Raw genomic sequence first — 17,377 nt, 5'->3', positions numbered from 1 at the left:
GGTGAGGGAGTAGCAGCTTAAGCTATTGCCCTTAGATGTGCCTTCATTTAAACCCTCCCAGATAACAAACCTCCACACACCTTGATCCATGGCAGAGCCCCCTTTTCTTGAAAAGTTGTGGCCCAACTGAAACCAGTGCCATGAATGGTGGGCCATGTCAGCTATGGGGACATTGAGGGTAGGATTGGCACATGAAGCCCCACATGCCCTCTCTACACTTCCCCCATGCATTCTTTGAATGCCTAAATAGGGCTTGAGATAAACCAGAACATATACTACCAATTCTACATGCTGAGGGAAATTCCAGACAGACCAAGGTCTCTGCCCTGCCCTATTTTTCCATCTTCACTGCCATCACCAGCAGGAATTAGAAGGGAAGGTTTGTTTGTTATGTTCTCTTTGTAGCTAAGGGTCTTCATAACTTAGGGTCATGCCTGCCTGTGTGTCTGGTGTGTGAGATTGTATGGATGAGGCTGCATTTATGCATATGCATGGGAGACAAAATGTGTTGTGCCTGGTATATGGTGCATGTGTGTTTGTGGAATGAGGGATGGGGCTTGAGGGACATCCCTTTCCCCCCAGTCTTTTGAAGGAGGAGGATGTTCTGTTTTGCCTTGTCCAACATTAAAATGCAGCCCCTAGAAGGTTGGGTGAGTTCCAACCTGGTCCTCAGGTGTATCTGGATCTCTTTCACAACTGTCTGTGTTTTCTTGATCTGATGATCTCGGGTTATTGCCCCTCTTGTTAGGAATTTTAAAGGGAAATGGAATATTTTGAAGACTAAGTTCAAAAGTTCAGCCATGGATATGAAACCCCTAGAGGCAAATTCCAGCAGCATCCATCAAACCATCATCTTTTCAAGTCTTGCTCTACTAGCAACTAAATTTGTTATAGCATCATTTAGAGTAACTGATGTATAGGACAACCTCCATTTTTTTGTCTTATCTTTCAAAAGAACTTAGCTAGGCAAATCCTCTGACAGCAATTATAAGAGGACAATACTTGCACATTGTTCACAAGACAATTCGTCGGAATTTTTAGCTCCTTTTGTGTTTGTTGCTTAGTGTTACTGCCTTCAACTTGGATATTCTGCAAGTCAGTTCTATGCACTTTCCTCCCTATAATCATTAAGTTAAGGCTTCCTGCCAAAACTGAAAAGAAATTACGTGGATCTACTTCTAAAACCAGATTAACAAAAATTTATGGCAGCCATTTTAAAATCTATCACACCTTTGGCATATTGACTTATTGTATAGCACTTGAATGAACAAGCATTTTGGGGGTCCTGTGGCCTGTCCATTCTCATAGCAGTTTAAACTTTTCACACAAATGATTTCCAAATCATTCACATCAAATCTTTTGCTAAACTTTTCTTTTGCCCAGCCGCTTTTAGTGGGAAAACCCATCGCAGGAAACCTGATTGATCTTTGTTACAATTCAACAGTAAACAGCAGGTTTTTTCCTGGGTGCTATGTACTGAGCTTGGATCCTAGAACAATAGGCAGGTAGGTTGCTAGAAGGCAGCAACCTGATTGGTCTGCAGGAGCTGCCCAATCCGGCTCCAGGAGAAAGTGAATCAGCAACCTGATTGGCCTGCAGGAACAGTCCAATCAGGCTCTAGGAAGGGAGTTGAATCAGCCAATCACACGGGACCCATTGTGTAAATAATGTATATATAGCCAGAGATTTTGGGAGGAAGCACTCGCTCACTGTTTACTATGAGCTGAAATAAAGAGCATGAAATCAACACTCAACTTCGAGTATATTTCACTGAGGAAAGCTGTGGGACAAAATCAAAACCTTGCAGAAAGCAAGGAACAAGTGTGGATGAGCCCTCTCTCTGCAGGAAGACCTACTCAAGCCTCTCTATTTTAAAGCGTGCTCTGAAAACCTTCCTGTTTCAGGAAGCTTTTATAACGTAACATGTACACCTATTAAAGATGGAACCTCTTTACTGCTTACAACTTTTGAAAATAATTTTCTGCAACAAACAAATAAACAAGTAGTAATAATAGAGGACAGGGTTGTTTTAAGGTTTGGAGCATCTGACTATTAGAAATAGTTTTTTTGTGGATATGTGCCTCCCTTCTGTAATTCTCGGCACTTAACGAAATTCGATTACAACAGATGACCCCCTCCATCAAATGCCCATATGTCATGCAAAATAACTACTGTCCTTCAATTAACATTAATTCATTGCAAGCACATTAACCACTGATGCGTTGAGTTATGACAATGGAGTAATTTAATATCCCCAAATTGACAGTTTGACACATTCTTTTTTACGAGCGCCTGTTAATTTTAATGGCATTTTATGCCTTAACATGAAATCAAAATGCTTGAGAGGCTGGGAGTGTTTTGCTGAATGTAAATAGAAAGGGTGCCAACCGGTCAAAAGTAAGCACTTTTCAAACCCATCAGTTTCACTTGAACACAGGCTTTACTTTACTTTCTTGCATTTAAATCAGCTGGAACTTTGAAGTGCTTAACTTTGGCAACATCTTGCTCAAAATGTTAACGCCGGGTCAAAATTCCTCCTCCATCTTCACAGGGCTATTTGACTCCACAAAGTGAGGCTTTGGAGAAGGGTAGAGGGTCAAGAAGAGTCAGACACAACTAAACAACAACAGAGGGCACCAAATAATTTTCAGTGCAGGCAGGGCATGGAGCTTGCCATTGAAAAAAGAGATTGCAGAAGGTTTGGAAGGTGTCTTTCCTTTCTTTTACAAAACCTTGCCATGACACTGAGCATTGCTGAAGGTGAAAGGAGAACCCCATCTGCTTTCTTCAGTCCTATTATTTATAGGGGTGGGGGAAGATGGCTACCTCCACTAGTCAGCAGTATATTTGCAATGATATTTTTAAACAGTAGGCCGCATTGTTGATCCACTATAACCTGCCAGCCTCATTTATGCTGAAATCTAGCCTATCAAACACCTTCTAGCATTATTATTCTCCAATAATCTTTTTTAAAATTTGCGTACCACCCTTCACCCAACAATCAGATACCCCTCAACTATCCTGATTTTCCTGGGACATTCTGGAATTACAGAAGTCTCCCTTTCTGACTGGATCCTTGAATGCCCCGATTTCCCCTCTCAGCTGAATGTTGGAAGATTTAGGACGGATAAAAGAAAGTAATTATTCACGCAGCGCATAGTCAAACTTGGGAAATCACTACTCCAGGAGACATTGATGTCCACCAATTTGGATGACTTTAAAAGAGTACAATGGTACCTCGGGTTAAGTACTTAATTCGTTCTGGAGGTCCGTTCTTAACCTGAAACTGTTCTTAATCTGAAGCACCACTTTAGCTAATGGGGCCTCCCGCTGCCGCCACGCTGCCGGAGCACAATTTCTGTTCTCACCCTGAAGCAAAATTCTTAACCTGAAGCACTATTTTTGGGTTAGCGGAGTCTGTAACCTGAAGCGTATGTAACCCGAGGTACCACTGTATTAGACAATTTCTTGGAGGAGGGGCCTACTAGCCACAATGAATACGTTCTGCCTCCAAAGTTGGAAAAACTAGTTAGACACTTCTAAGCCCCTTTGATTTCAATAAGAAAGAGTTAGAAATGATTAAGTTGTTATGCGCCACATGATTGCAGCTGTATGGAAAGCGAGATTTGGCTGCATCCATCCTATTGTGTTCCTTGCCACTCCTGCCACCACTGTCAGTGTGTTGGGCAGTGGTCGGCAACCTAAGGCCCATGGGCCACAAGGGGTCCATGGGGGTTGTTTAACCAGCCCATGAGCCGCCCCCAAACCAAGCCACCCGCTCGGTGAGTCCCCGCGTTGCGCTGGTTTAGTGCAGCGTGGTGCGGGGACTCACTTCTGCGGCACCAGAAATCGCCTCTGCACAGACACTGGAAATCACAGGCACGGGCGCTTGTCCATAGACAGCTTTCCAGGTCATGTGGCCATCATGGCTAAATTGCTTCTGGTGCAACGGAACACCAGGACAGAAGCCAGAGCGAATGGAAACGCCATTTACCTTCCCACCACAGTGGTACTTATTTATCTACTTGCACTGGCGTGCTTTCGAACTGCTAGGTAGGCAGGAGCTGGGACAGAGCAACAGGAGCTCACCCCATTGTGCGGATTCGAACCACCAACATTCTGATCGGCAAGCCCAGGAGGCTCAGTGGTTTAGACCACAGCACCACCCACATCCCTTCTTCTGGGCTTATGATTTTATAGTATGCTACTATTTTTTACCATTTTAGAGTCATTATCTGTCTCTGCCTTTGAATAATAAAATGTTACATTGTGTAATATAACAATGAAATATTTGTTTGCCGGTTATAAAATCATCCATTTAAAAAATTGAATGTCATTTCCTCATTATTTCTGTTTCATTCATTACAACCCATATAATAGAGAATAATGGATTAAATACCCACTTTAATTTCATGTTAAATGCTGCTCGTTTGTCAACTAAAAGATTAGAATTGAAAAAATTACAGGCTGCTTCCATTCCACTGTATTATTATTCTCGTCGTTGTTGTTATCCTCATCAGGTTATGAGTATGTTTATGCACAGCCTTAGAAGTTTTAGGTTTGTGTTTCCATAAGCAATAGGGAAGTTTTACTTTTGCTCCTTCTATAGTTCATTGCTACATTTTAGGAATAGACAAATCTGTCCATGACTTTTAGTTTTTCTTTCTTAAATTCAGTTCATCTCATTTCCATATACACATTTTTTTAAAAAAAATCCTCACCAAAAATTGTCAGCACTTTAGCATGAATTCCTACTAGTATAAAAATATGGCTGTTAATTTTTTTCATGTTTCTCTTTCTTGGATTGTGTCAAGAATGAATACTGCTTGATAAATTATATATATATGTATACGTATATATGTATACTTATATATTTGTATGAAATTTTAATTTACACATTTTTGACAGAAACTTCCTTTGAGTTTTGATTGGATAAGTGCATTGCAAAATCTGGAGAAGCATAAATTTCAAAGGATTGCTGTGTTTTGGTTTGCATATTTGTTTTGGAAAGTTCAAACTGGGTAAATATGCATTAAAATGTGAATTCAAACTTAATTTCCTCTTCATCCCATTCCTCCAATATAAGTCAATATATTACTTTATATTATATAAGTCTAAGCCATGGTTGTCTACTTTCATGACAGAAGGCATCTGCATACTCTCAAACATCAACACTGTGGAAGAAATTTAATGTTGTAGAAATACGATGGTGAAGGAATGATAGAAATCTGAGATACTGGTTCAGAATAAGCTTTATAGGCTCAATCTGAAGGATTAATTGTACAAGGAAACAAAATCCACATTTTTGGCAGATTCAACACAGAGTACTATGTCTAATAGGGTCATTCATTCATTCATTAATTCATTTATTTTAATATTTATTTATTATACACACCACCCTATACCTGGAGGTCTCAGTGCGGTTCACAACAAGACCACAATATATAAAATCAAACCAAAAGTAGTAACCCAATACCCCCCGCCCCCCAAAACCCTCTTTTGTCCACCTATCACAAAAGAGACATTTTGAGGCATCAGGGATGAAACCCTTTGGACCAAGCAGAGCTAAACATTAGACTGCTCTGTATCAGTATTGAAACTTAATTTAAATAGGTGTTGACAGGAGTTGTTGTGTAATTACTTGCATAGCTGACAGGACTCCATAAACATAAACGAAGAGTAGCTTTTCACATAGAGCATTTTGATTGATTATGTCAGAGAGAAAGGCATTTTTGATCTTCCCCTGTACTTGGAGTTGGCTTTCAACAAATGACTCACAAAGTGATGGAATTTCTTCCCCAGCCTTCTATCCCTAGTTTTCATTACTCTTTTGGAGACAGCTTGGTAATGTCGCTCCACAGAGTGAGTTAATCTGTTGGTGTAAATTTAGTTTCTTGGAGGTGGACGGTTTCCAGGAACCAGGAATGAATCAAAACCTTTGAGCCTAGAGAAAGTTTGTACCCAGCAAGTCACCATGTATCTCTGCAGCAGGCTGGTAATATCAGCTTCTCCTTGTTCACCATTTCCCAAAGCACGGCACAAATAATATTTCCACGAGAAAAGGCAAATCAGACTAACTTAGTTAAGGGAGGCAACTGACAGCGGGTGAATGTTCCTATCAGGCTGCATCTTCTGTTGCTGCTACCCGATACAAAATTAAGAACCTGGGGTTTTCAGGTGTTTTCAGACACCTAATATAGGAGTGAAAGTTGATTTATAGGTGTAAGAAGCCAGCGTAACACAAAGATCAAAGAAAGGAGGTGTTGAATGCAGGAATGCCAAGCCCTAAGGGGAGCCACTTTCAGGAAGAAGTAGTCCTAGGGGTGGGAAACCTGTGGTCCTTTAGATGTTGCTGGACTCCATTGTCCACTGTCAGCATGGTCAATGGCCAGGGGTGATAAGAATTGCAGTCTAATATATGGAGGGCCAAGGATTCCCCAGCCCTGCTTTAGGGGGACTGCAACTCCTTCCTTAACAGGCTGAATACCACTCACACAAGTGGACAAACCACACAGTAACTTATATGGACTCAGTGTATTCATTTTTATACAGTCCCTTATGTTGTGGTCCCGTGCCGCCAACCACAGCAGAACTCAGTAGAGGGAAAAGCGAGCCAACCAGCCAAGTCTCAGGCGGGTACTTTTCTGGAGACAGAGTCCATATACAGTGGTACCTCTGGTTACAGATGCTTCAGGTTACAGACTCCGCTAACCCAGAAATAGTACCTCGGGTTAAGAACTTTGCTTCAGGATGAGAACAGAAATCGCGCAGCAGCGGCGTGGTGGCAGTGGGAGGTCCCATTAACTAAAGTGGTGCTTCAGGTTTAGAACAGTTTCAGGTTAAGAACAGACCTCCAGAATGAATTAAGTTCTGAATCCAAGGTACCACTATACAGGGTGAGTCTTTTAAAAGAGGCCCCGTGGAACATGTGTACTCTTTTAAAGGACTCGCCCTGTACAAGGTTCAGTCCAGTCCTAAGGTCAGGAATATCTCAGTTCATGTAGTCAGATGATCCAGGGGTCAAGAAAGCTGAGGGTCCAGACTCACAAGAAGCAGCAAGGTCCAGCCAGGAATGACACATGTTGTTTCCAGCGACTGACTGAGGCTGGAAATCCTGCTTAAGAAAGCTGGAGCCATCTGGTTCTCATTAGGAGCAAGAAGGCCGATCAGCAGCAGATGGAGTCACTTTGCTTTCTCCTTCAGGCTGCTGCTCAGCAGGTGAAGCCAACTCCTGACCCATGACACCTTACTGCACTCAGGCCCCAATCCATTATGTCCACAGCCTTACCTGCATCTGATACAAATGAGAGAGAGAGGTGGGTGCCATTCACATCCAGCTGGCATCTCAACCTCCCAGCAGTTTCCTGTGGATGTTAAACAGCATAGGGGTAAGAATAGCTCCTCACAGAACTGCCAAAGTTTCAAGCAACAACCCCATACCTCCACATTCTGGAATTGGTCCCAAGAATAAATGTTTTTGTGGCCTTGCATTTCTTTGTACAGTGTCCTGAAATCTATTTTTGGATGAAAGATAGTTTATAATTTTTAAATATATATATATCAATGATGCATGAAACAGAGAAGATTATTATGAATGCCTGGGACATGCCTACCCCAGAGTGCAGAGTTCATTTATTTTATTCCACCCACACAGCTTGTGCTATAGTGAGCTTGTTGTACCAGCCCATCCTGAGCATGCTCCCCTAGGAAAGATCTCCAAAGAGGTCTTCATTTCCTTGATTTGTTTCTACTCCGCAGCAATGCTACAGCACAGCGCTGCTGTTTTGACACTACTGAGTAATAAACTTAATATTGTATTAGCAAACCAGTCATCTGCAATAGAAATAAGATTCAGGATCCCATTGCTCATTGCAAAAACCGCATACCCTCTTTGCAATTTACCCTGCCACTTGAAACTCCAACTGTGGTGAGTCAGAGGTACTATGGGAGTCTTCATAACATATTTTATTGTTGCATGATCTATGCATTTTTTAAAAAACCTCATTTCCTTTGGGTATTTTTAATGCTTCAAAATACTAACTCAATTGATTTTTTTTTGCCACAGTAATATACAAAATTGTGTTTTAAAAACCCACACCTTTAATTTCCTAAGTGAAGTGAATTACTGCTTCTAACTTTCATTTTAATGTAAACTGCTGTGGGAATTTCATGTAATACCCATAATAAGTACAATATACTACAGAATTCACTATGCTAAATATTCAAATACTTTTTGGAGGATCTCCTCCCAATACAGTATTTTTAAACAGTATTTTAGATGACTTCTACTTTAAAAGGGGGGGATTTATGTTACAGCTTAATGCATGGACGAAATTAACTTCAGACCACTGATCTTTGTTCAGAGAATTAAAGAGAAGCAGTATAGAAGTATATACAGATAAGGCAAAATAGCAATGCCAGTTTCATTGCAAGTTCCCTGGCAAGTATGACCGTTAATAGAGCGGCTGTTCTTGCTGAAATTCAACAGATTGTAGTAGCTGATTGCATTGTTCCCAAAAGGACAATTTGAATCCTCTTTGGTACATTTGCAGGGGAAAGGCAGTGATGCTCAAGAATTGGTCAGTGACCCAATTGCCATATGCCAGGTGTGCTTTGTAGAGCTGCAGAGCCATGGGTTATGCACAAATGCCAGCACAGCTCCTTGGCATTTCACTTATGTGCTAAAAGTTCTAGCGCCTAAAAGCCAAGTTGCAGAATATATAAAGTTTGGGTTGTTGTGGTTTTTTTCCATAGGTGGTGGGGTATGATCAAGAAAAGCTGGGGGCCATCTGCATTATCCTTTTTAAACAGTATCATGCCAGTTTAAAAAATCATAGCTTCCTCCAAGGAATCCTGGGAAATGTAGTTACTGGAATGTAGTTCCTACATGCAGACGGTTCCTAAGCATTGACCAGACTGAGTCCTTAGCTTCAGAAAGGTGGCACCGTCATGTGCCTTCAAACCATGCCCTGGGAGCATAATGTGTGTTTCTGGGAGCTAGTTTCTGAACTAACACAGATGGTGGGAATAAGTAATAAGATTTGCTTGCTTGCTTATGTAATTTATATCCTACCTTTTCTCGAAGGAGCTCAAGGTGGCATACATAAGGTAAAGGAACCCCTGACCATTAGGTCCAGTCATGACCAACTCTGGGGTTGCGGCACTCATCTCGTTTTATTGGCCGAGGGAGCCAGCGCACAGCTTCCTGGTCATGTGGCCAGCATGACTAAGTCGTTTCTGGTGAACCAGAGCAGCGCATGGAAACGCCATTTACCTTCCCGCCGGAGCGGTACCTATTTATCTACTTGCACTTTGACGTGCTTTCGAACTGCTAGGTTGGCAGGAGCAGGGACCGAGCAATGGGAGCTCACCCCGTCGCTGGGATTCGAACCATCAACCTTCTGATCAGCAAGTCCTAGGCTCTGTGGTTTAGTCCACAGCACCACCCGTGTCCCATTTATCTCCTACCTTTTCTCGAAGGAGCTCAAGGTGGCATACATAGTTCTCCCCATTTTATCTTCACAACAACCCTTTGAGGTAGATTAGGCTAAGAGTGAGTGACTGGCCCAAGGTCAGCCAGTGAGATTCATGGCTGAGTAGGGATTTGAACCCTTGTCTCTCATGCCCTAGCCCAACACTCTAACCACTACACCACACTGGCTCTGATACATTGTGATGTTATTTTCCCTTTGAGCATGTTTCTATGTTTAAATGTGTTCTGACTTGCCACATGCCTTCAGCCCTCCTTCTCTTCCCTTTCTATTGTCCCATGCCATGTCTAAAATCAACTGAAAAACAGGTGGGAGAAGTAGGCGACATTTCAGGCATTCCCATCTGTGGCACTTGAATTTTATGAATCCTGAGCTTTGCCAATCAGCTTATCTCTGTGTGCTCTTTCTTTATATCTTTATACCCCTTATATCTTAGTGATAGTTCTCAGTTGTCTCCATTATTGCTTCATCTTGATATCAGCAGGGGATTTTCTTGCCACATGACTCACATTTCTGTTTCGAAATTGCCTATACACATATCAGATAAGATTGCTGTCAACATTAAGCCATAATCCCAAGTGGTCAGAATGATACCTGCTTGAAAGGGACTTGTTCTCGTTTTGCCCCAGGCAGTTGTTAATTTAGACAAATTAATCTCTGATTGCATTCAGCTCCATCTGCCAGAGGGTGTAGGATGCAATTTGGGCAGTAAAAGAATCAAATCCCTCTTCTTGGCACTAGACGTAGAGGGTGGGCATTTGCCTCTGCAGTTTGCCTTGACTTTCTGGAACACAGGCAGAAATGAGAAAATAACCCAGAGAATAATTTGTACATAAGTTTTTCTGTGCTTCTGTTGCAATAGTTTTTAATGGGGTTCATGCGGGGCTTAGCTCACCTCCTCTTTGTGGCCTGAATGACACACACACACACACACACACAGCTAGCAAGGCCCATGTTTGGGTGGCTTCCTTTGGCTTCCATGTTGGTTTGGGTAGCATTGCAAGCTTTACATCACCGTAACTACAGCGCATCATGGCAATTTCCCCCTCTGCTTTGGTGTGGCTGAAAGGTTAACCGACTAATCTTTGCAAGCGGATTGAAAAGGCCTCCTTGGTAGTGAAATGTAATAGAAATTGTCAAGTTGCTTATTCTAGTCCTCTAGCACCATCTCAAAACCCATTGCCAGTTCTTTATATAACACTGATGAGGTTGGGTACTCTAAGGCCAGAAGCTCTGCTGCTCTGCTAATATCTTTTCAGGCACTTTGCGATCTACATTAAAATCCTGCCAGACCACATAACAGCGTGGCTCCTACCAATACACATCTAGTGAATTAGATTATGATGCCCCCAAGATGCCGCTTTAAATAAACATTTTTATAATGCTTTAAATTACTCGCATTTGCCTGTAATCATCAAAAGGTTTTATTTTAAAAGTTTGCACGTGAGCTAAATATTGGCTTCGGCATGGAGAAGAGAAGCGTAATTTCCAAATAGACTTATTGATATTGAAATAAATGGTTTTCATAAGGCTTGTCAACTGTAATGATTAAGGATAATGAACACAGAGGGGAATGTGCTCACTCCACAAAAGTGCCTACCTCTGCAAACCTTTTAAAACTAGCAATGCACATGCCTGGCTAATGCAGAGGCAAGGAAGCTGTTCCAGCCTGAGGACCACCCGTCCTTCTGAGCAACTGTTTTGGGGGGAGGGAACATGCCAGTGGTGGGTGGAGCCTAGGGATGAGGGGAGCAATTGAATTCAGTTTGCATTTAAAGGCAGACCTACCAAATTCACATATTTTTCTGAAAAAGAATATGTTAACTGAAATACAGCCATTTTTTCAAATTCACAATTCTCTGAATTTTGCAATGCAGCTCTCCATTTTGTCACGGTAAAATGTGCATTAAAATGCATATATTAGTGAGAAATAAAACGCAGAAATGCATAATATTAGGGGAAATGGTATTGCAAAGTATGTCTAATTAGGAGAAATATGTACTGGAATGCTGGTGAATTTTCATGAGGAAATTTAAAAAGTTGTTCACAAACTGAAAATGTGGCAAACTGAACTTAAGACTGGAAAAATGAGAAACTGAGAAAAATAAATATGGACAGGTTGTCCATCCTTAGTGCAGCTAGAAAAAAAGTGGGTGGAGCAAAGAATGTGAATCTTACATTTGTGCAATAGCTTTGTTTCCACACACACACACCTCTCACTATCCTTTTAGGCAAGATAACAGTCATTATAAGAAAAGCCCGCTGATCCAGGCCAATGGTCCTTCTAGTCCAGTATCCTGTACCAGATGCCAGTGGGAAACCCACAATCAGGATTCAAACACAAGAGCACTCTCCCCTTCTGTGGTTTCCAGCAGCTGGTATTCAGAAGTATTGCTGTCTCCTCCATTATCGGAGTTCAGAGGCCTATTCTATTTGGAAAAAGAAAACACCCAAGGAAGGTGTGAAGAGGTGCAGCTTGAAAAGAAGGCATGTATTACTGGAAAAACCATTCAAAAGTGTTTTGGAGAAATTATTTTGCTAAAATATTAGGCAGAATTACATACAAACATGTGACTATTAAGATAAATTTACATTAAAATGTTAATGAATCTTCCTGAGGATTTTTGTTTATTTATTGCAATCTAAGGTAGAAATGTGGAGAAATGAACTCAAGAGAATTAAAATTAGAAACCAAAACCCATAAAACACAGAACAAGACTTGTTCATCTAGTGCTACATCTAGTGTTGCAGCAATAACTGCTAGCACATTTGCAAAGCTAAGCAAGGTCCAGTATGGTTTCAAATTGGATGGGGGACTCTTGAAATTCCTGCATTGAAGGGGATTGAACTATATTCTATAATTCTATGTTTCTATGATTCTATGGGGGTGTATGGGGTGTTAGGAGAAGGGTGGAAGATACAGCACACTCCTTCTGGGGGTAGTTTGTCCACTCTAGGTCCCTATCCTGCATTCAGCTCTCACTTGTAGCTCCTAGAAGTTCTCAGCTTGTGACAATGGCCACACCTTGAGAAATGGATTTGACTGGTCGGCTAAAGCAGGTGAGGGTAGCCAATGGGTCTCAAACTCTTGGTGAGTTAGGGAATTCCCCTACATGTGAAGACAGACTCAGGCGGATTGAGCAGACGAAGCCAATAGTGAGTCCAATGGCCCAGAAGGTGGATTCTGCACAGGTTGTAGAGGGAGAAGGAAAGAAGAAGGAAAACCCTGATCCTAAACCTTTGCTGCTTTGCAGCTATACTCATTGGTGAGAAAGGCTTTGGGAGTAAACCCCAAGGAAAAATGAGTAGCCACTGCCTTGCCGGACATCTTTGGGAGAAGAAAAGGCTAAGAAGTAAATCCTACACAAATCCGGAGTGGAGTCTCTTAGACAGTTGGATATGGTGCCTTGTACGCCTCCTTCCAGAAACTCCTGCAGTCAGTATGGTGTCAAACATATTGCTCTGCTTTCCTTTGGACCACATTAGCAAGGGTGAGAAGGGAGTCTTGTCATCTGGGCAGCCCAGGACCTCCATACACACTGCCCAGGCTTGCACCCCAGAGAGTTCACATTGGTGCTGCTAACACACCAAAAACAATGTGGGAGGCAGCAGTTACTGATCTCTGCAGCCACAGCAGATGCTGTGATTCTCCATAAATGTGACTTCACCCCTGGAGGCGCACTCCATTGTCTCTCAAGACAGATGGATGCCAACAATGATTGTATAACTATGGGAGAGGGATACCTATGTTTCCCATAACCCGTTCCAGCCTTCCTTCTATGGAAAGAACTATTTGGATCACAAGTAACTTGTAACACAAACCAAGGATGCCTAGGAAAGGAGAAGGCTTATTAAAGGAACCCACATTAGGACTAGATTATAGTGTCATCTTTAATAGTATGCCACTTTTGTTTTTTTAAAAAGTAACTTATTTCACTGAATAGTTTGTGCTGGGAGGTCAAAGAAAGTACTGAACTAAATCCTAAGCGATTCTCGCCTTTCTTGGTGCTTATATTACAGTTCTATTATTCATTGTGAAGACCAGGCCAGCAGCAAAGCCCTTGGCAGCAAACATTCATTTTCAGGCATATTAACTTTTTTAGAAAAGGAAATGTGATTTCTTTAGACTTTAGTCATTGCAATATTTGTCAGCTGTCTAAGTCTAAGAAATTAACTTTTTTGCGGGGATTGCTTTTGAATATGAATAGATAATAGAGGTTCAAAAAGCTTTGCTTCTCGAAGACTGACAAATGAGTTTTCATCAAAATAAGTGGTGAAATCTGTGGGGGGAGGAAGTTATTTTATTTTAGTGTTTTTTTAAAAAAGAATGTAAACCTGGTATTTTTAAAGCTATTGCTGTCAGAAAAGCGAATTCTGACATTTAGATAAAGCCAGTGTGGCAGAAGAGTAGTTGGAGAGAAGTTTGTGCGGTGTCATTTTTCAGGAACCTACCATTTTCAAGTTTCTTCAAAAATTAGTTAACTGTGGGAAATAAGCCCCCTTCTCTGTTTTCCATTTCTTTCAGGTTCCCATTAATCAAGTTTGTGCCATATAAGGCAGGTTTCAACCAGCATAGAGACTTGAGAAGGGACCAGTATAGGATGTGGCACCCTTCCTTCCTTCCTTGAGAAAGCCCTTTCCGAGCCTGCAGAGGAGAGGGTGTTGCGGGCAGGACCCTCCCACAGTCGCGGGGGCTTCTCCTGCCCCCGCGAGAGTTGGGGGAATCCCTGGGCGTGCCTGCAACCCAGCCCGCCAATCGGCGGGCCGGGGGAGGCGTGGCCTGGGCTACTTAAGGCCAGGCATGCCCAGGGACCACCCTCTTTTCCCCTCGCCCAGCAGCTGAGCGGTTTTCCCATCCCACCCACCCTTAGGTTTAGCTAGATTCGACCTTGCTATGGACTCCGGTTGGTCGCCGCAAGGGGCCTGGTAGGAATTTTTCCAAATTGGCGCACTTCCTGCCTTTTGGTTTTTTCGCCTACCTCGTAGCAATTGTCACAACTTTCGCGGTATTGGCGGTTAGGCATTGGCATGGGGCAATTTTCAGGCAAAAAGGAGGGGGGAAGGGAGCGCCATCACCTTCCCCCAAGGAGAAGGGGTAGTCCGGTAGAGGACTCCCGGGGGGGCGTGGCCTTGTCCGAAGCCTGGAGAGGTAGGGCCTCCGGCACGCCCCCGAGCGGTGACACCCGTGGGATCCTAGTTGGCGTACTTCAACAGGACTCCCGCGGTTTGTGTTCAACCCTTCCCGGTCACCATGCCGGGTAGTCGATAGAAGCCAATGCCTAAGGCCAATACCTTCAATTCCGTAATCAATAAAGTTGTGGCCTTTTATGCCCATTTAACCTTAAACAATGTGTCTGAGTCTTCATTTCATTTGGGGGAGGAAACTTGCCACGCAAAGAACACAAGAGAGACAGGGGTTGAACACATTTAGAGAAAGTGAGGGGCAATGTCTCCATGCAGCCATATTGTGGGTGACTTGTGGGCGAAAGCAGAGGCAGAAGTGGGTGGAACAACACAGGCAAATTTGTTGGCTAGTTTCCTTATACACAGGGATGCGGGTGGCGCTGTGGTCTAAACCACAGAGCCTAGGGCTTGCTGATCAGAAGGTCGGCAGTTCGAATCCCTGCGATGGGGTGAGCTCCCGTTGCCCAGTCCCTGCTCCTGCCAACCTAGCAGTTCAAAAGCACATCAAAGTGCAAGTAGATAAATAGGTACCGCTCTGGTGGGAAGGTAAACGGTGTTTCTGTTTGCTGCTCTGGTTTGCCAGAAGCGACTTAGTCATGCTGGCCACATGACCCGGAAGCTGTCTGTGGACAAATGCCAGCTCCCTCGGCCTATAGAGTGAGATGAGCATGCAATCTCAGAGTCGTCCACAACTGGACCTAACAGTCAGGGGTACCTTTACCTTTACCTTTCTTTATACACTCACCCAGTTCTCTCTCTTCTCCATCTAGGCAAGCAATATCAGAGTTCAAATACCGTACATATTCCTTTTGGATGAAGGGCAGGAAATAAATGTAATAAACAGGGTCACATTTGACCCCCAAACCCAAGGTTCCCCACCCTTGCCTTATAGGTTTTGAAAACTCAAATCTACCTGCAGGACCCAAAAGATTAAGAACCCCTACTCCATTCTTTCATTCCTTGCAGCCGTTTCTTAACTGACTTCTGAAAGTCCACAGGAAGGCTATGTTTCTTTTTATGTCATCATCACATATACATGGTATAAATATAATCTCTCTGCTTGCAAGATGACAGCATCACCTTTATGTACAGATGAAATTGGCACCATTTGCAAGCATACCTCCTTCACGACTAGAATCTTACCCCTGACGCCTGCTCTTTTAGAGGTAATCAAATCACATTTTGAATTTCCTAAGCACAGTTAATCATTTTAACAGAATCATTTTGCAGAGTGGTCTGTGACTTACTTGGAAAGGACACCACATTAATGTATATTTTTGCAATCTCTGCTCCATGGGGACACTGAATCAAGATATTTCCTGTCACATCGCAAGCTTCTTGACAGAGTGTACCTTAAACAATATCCTTGGTTACCTGGAAAGTTTCCAAATGTTTTTGCTTTTAGTCAGGTACCAGAAAAAAAATCCATTGGTATTTAAGCTTAAGTTTTTCCTTCCTGTTTGTATATTCACAAAGAATGTCAGTCAAGGGAGGAGAAATTGGTGCTTTAGATCTGAGTTGTCAAGCATCCCTGGAAGTAGTGACTGTCAATAAAAAATAAATCAAACCTTGGGTATCAGTAAATGTCACTGAAAGTTGTGTGTTGGTAACAGCAAAAAAGGGGGGGAGAAAAAACATATCACCCAACTAGTTTCTGAGTACCTGAAAGAGGCTGAAGGTTACCCAGTTCTGAAAAGACATTTAATTGAGACTCTTGGGAGTCTTCAGTTTGAGACATTCATTATTACCATTTCCTATAAGAGCTTCCATCACCTGCTCCATGACACAAATCTGCTCTTGCAACCCACTTGAGATGGAACCACACTGTAACTCGATCCATCTGTAGTTCATAGCGTATCTCCTGCATCATTTTGTCATAGGGATGTGATTGGAGAGTTAAAGAGGACCAGTCTGGTGAAAGGAGGAAATGAATATCCATTCAAGGAGTTCATTTTTGGACCTCTGGGGTCACACGCTCTTAGAGTCATGAGACAAAGTAAATCTAGAGCAGAGGCAGTCAATGCGGTGCCGACCAGATGTTGTTAGAACACAACTTCCAACATTCAATGGTCGGGGATGATGGGATTTATAGTCCAACAATATCCGTTCTATAACATTTGTCCAAGGAAAGTTGGGCTCCCCCACTGAACATAGCTAATCTGCTTCAGCTATCTGCTACCATTGGGGTACAGCAGTATAACAAGTAAAGAGATGTTGTACATAAGAAATGGAAAGAAAAAGAGAAAGGTCATTCTCAGGATCTGAACAGGCAGATTTTCAGAGGGCCAAACTACACAATAAATGCATAGTTTGGCATGGTGTTAATTTTCCTTCTTCTCGCCTTTAAATGGTTGCAACTGAGTTGATGAGGATCAGGCACATGGCACAAGTCAAAATGGGGTTTAAACATTGCTTACTGCATGGCAGTCTCAGTGAAAATCACTCCTCCCCCCCTGCCCTTCAAGGTGCAAATTGGCACAGCAGAATCCCCTAAGCTGATACCCTCCAGATGTTTTGGACTGCGTCCCCATCAGCTCAGGGGAGTTGTAGTCCGAAACATCTGGAAGGTGCTTGGCTGGGAAAAGGAAGGCTATGGTATTTATTTATTTATTTATTTCAGTATAAACCACAGTTTTGTAGAAATATAGCAAGGTGCTGTACACCATACAAAGTTTAGAACAACAGCATTAACCAAACATCAG

This window comes from Podarcis melisellensis (assembly GCF_964234715.1).
Source record: "Podarcis melisellensis genome assembly, chromosome: 11".
NCBI classification, from domain to species: Eukaryota; Metazoa; Chordata; class Lepidosauria; order Squamata; family Lacertidae; genus Podarcis; species Podarcis melisellensis.
This window is presented reverse-complemented; position numbering follows the sequence as displayed.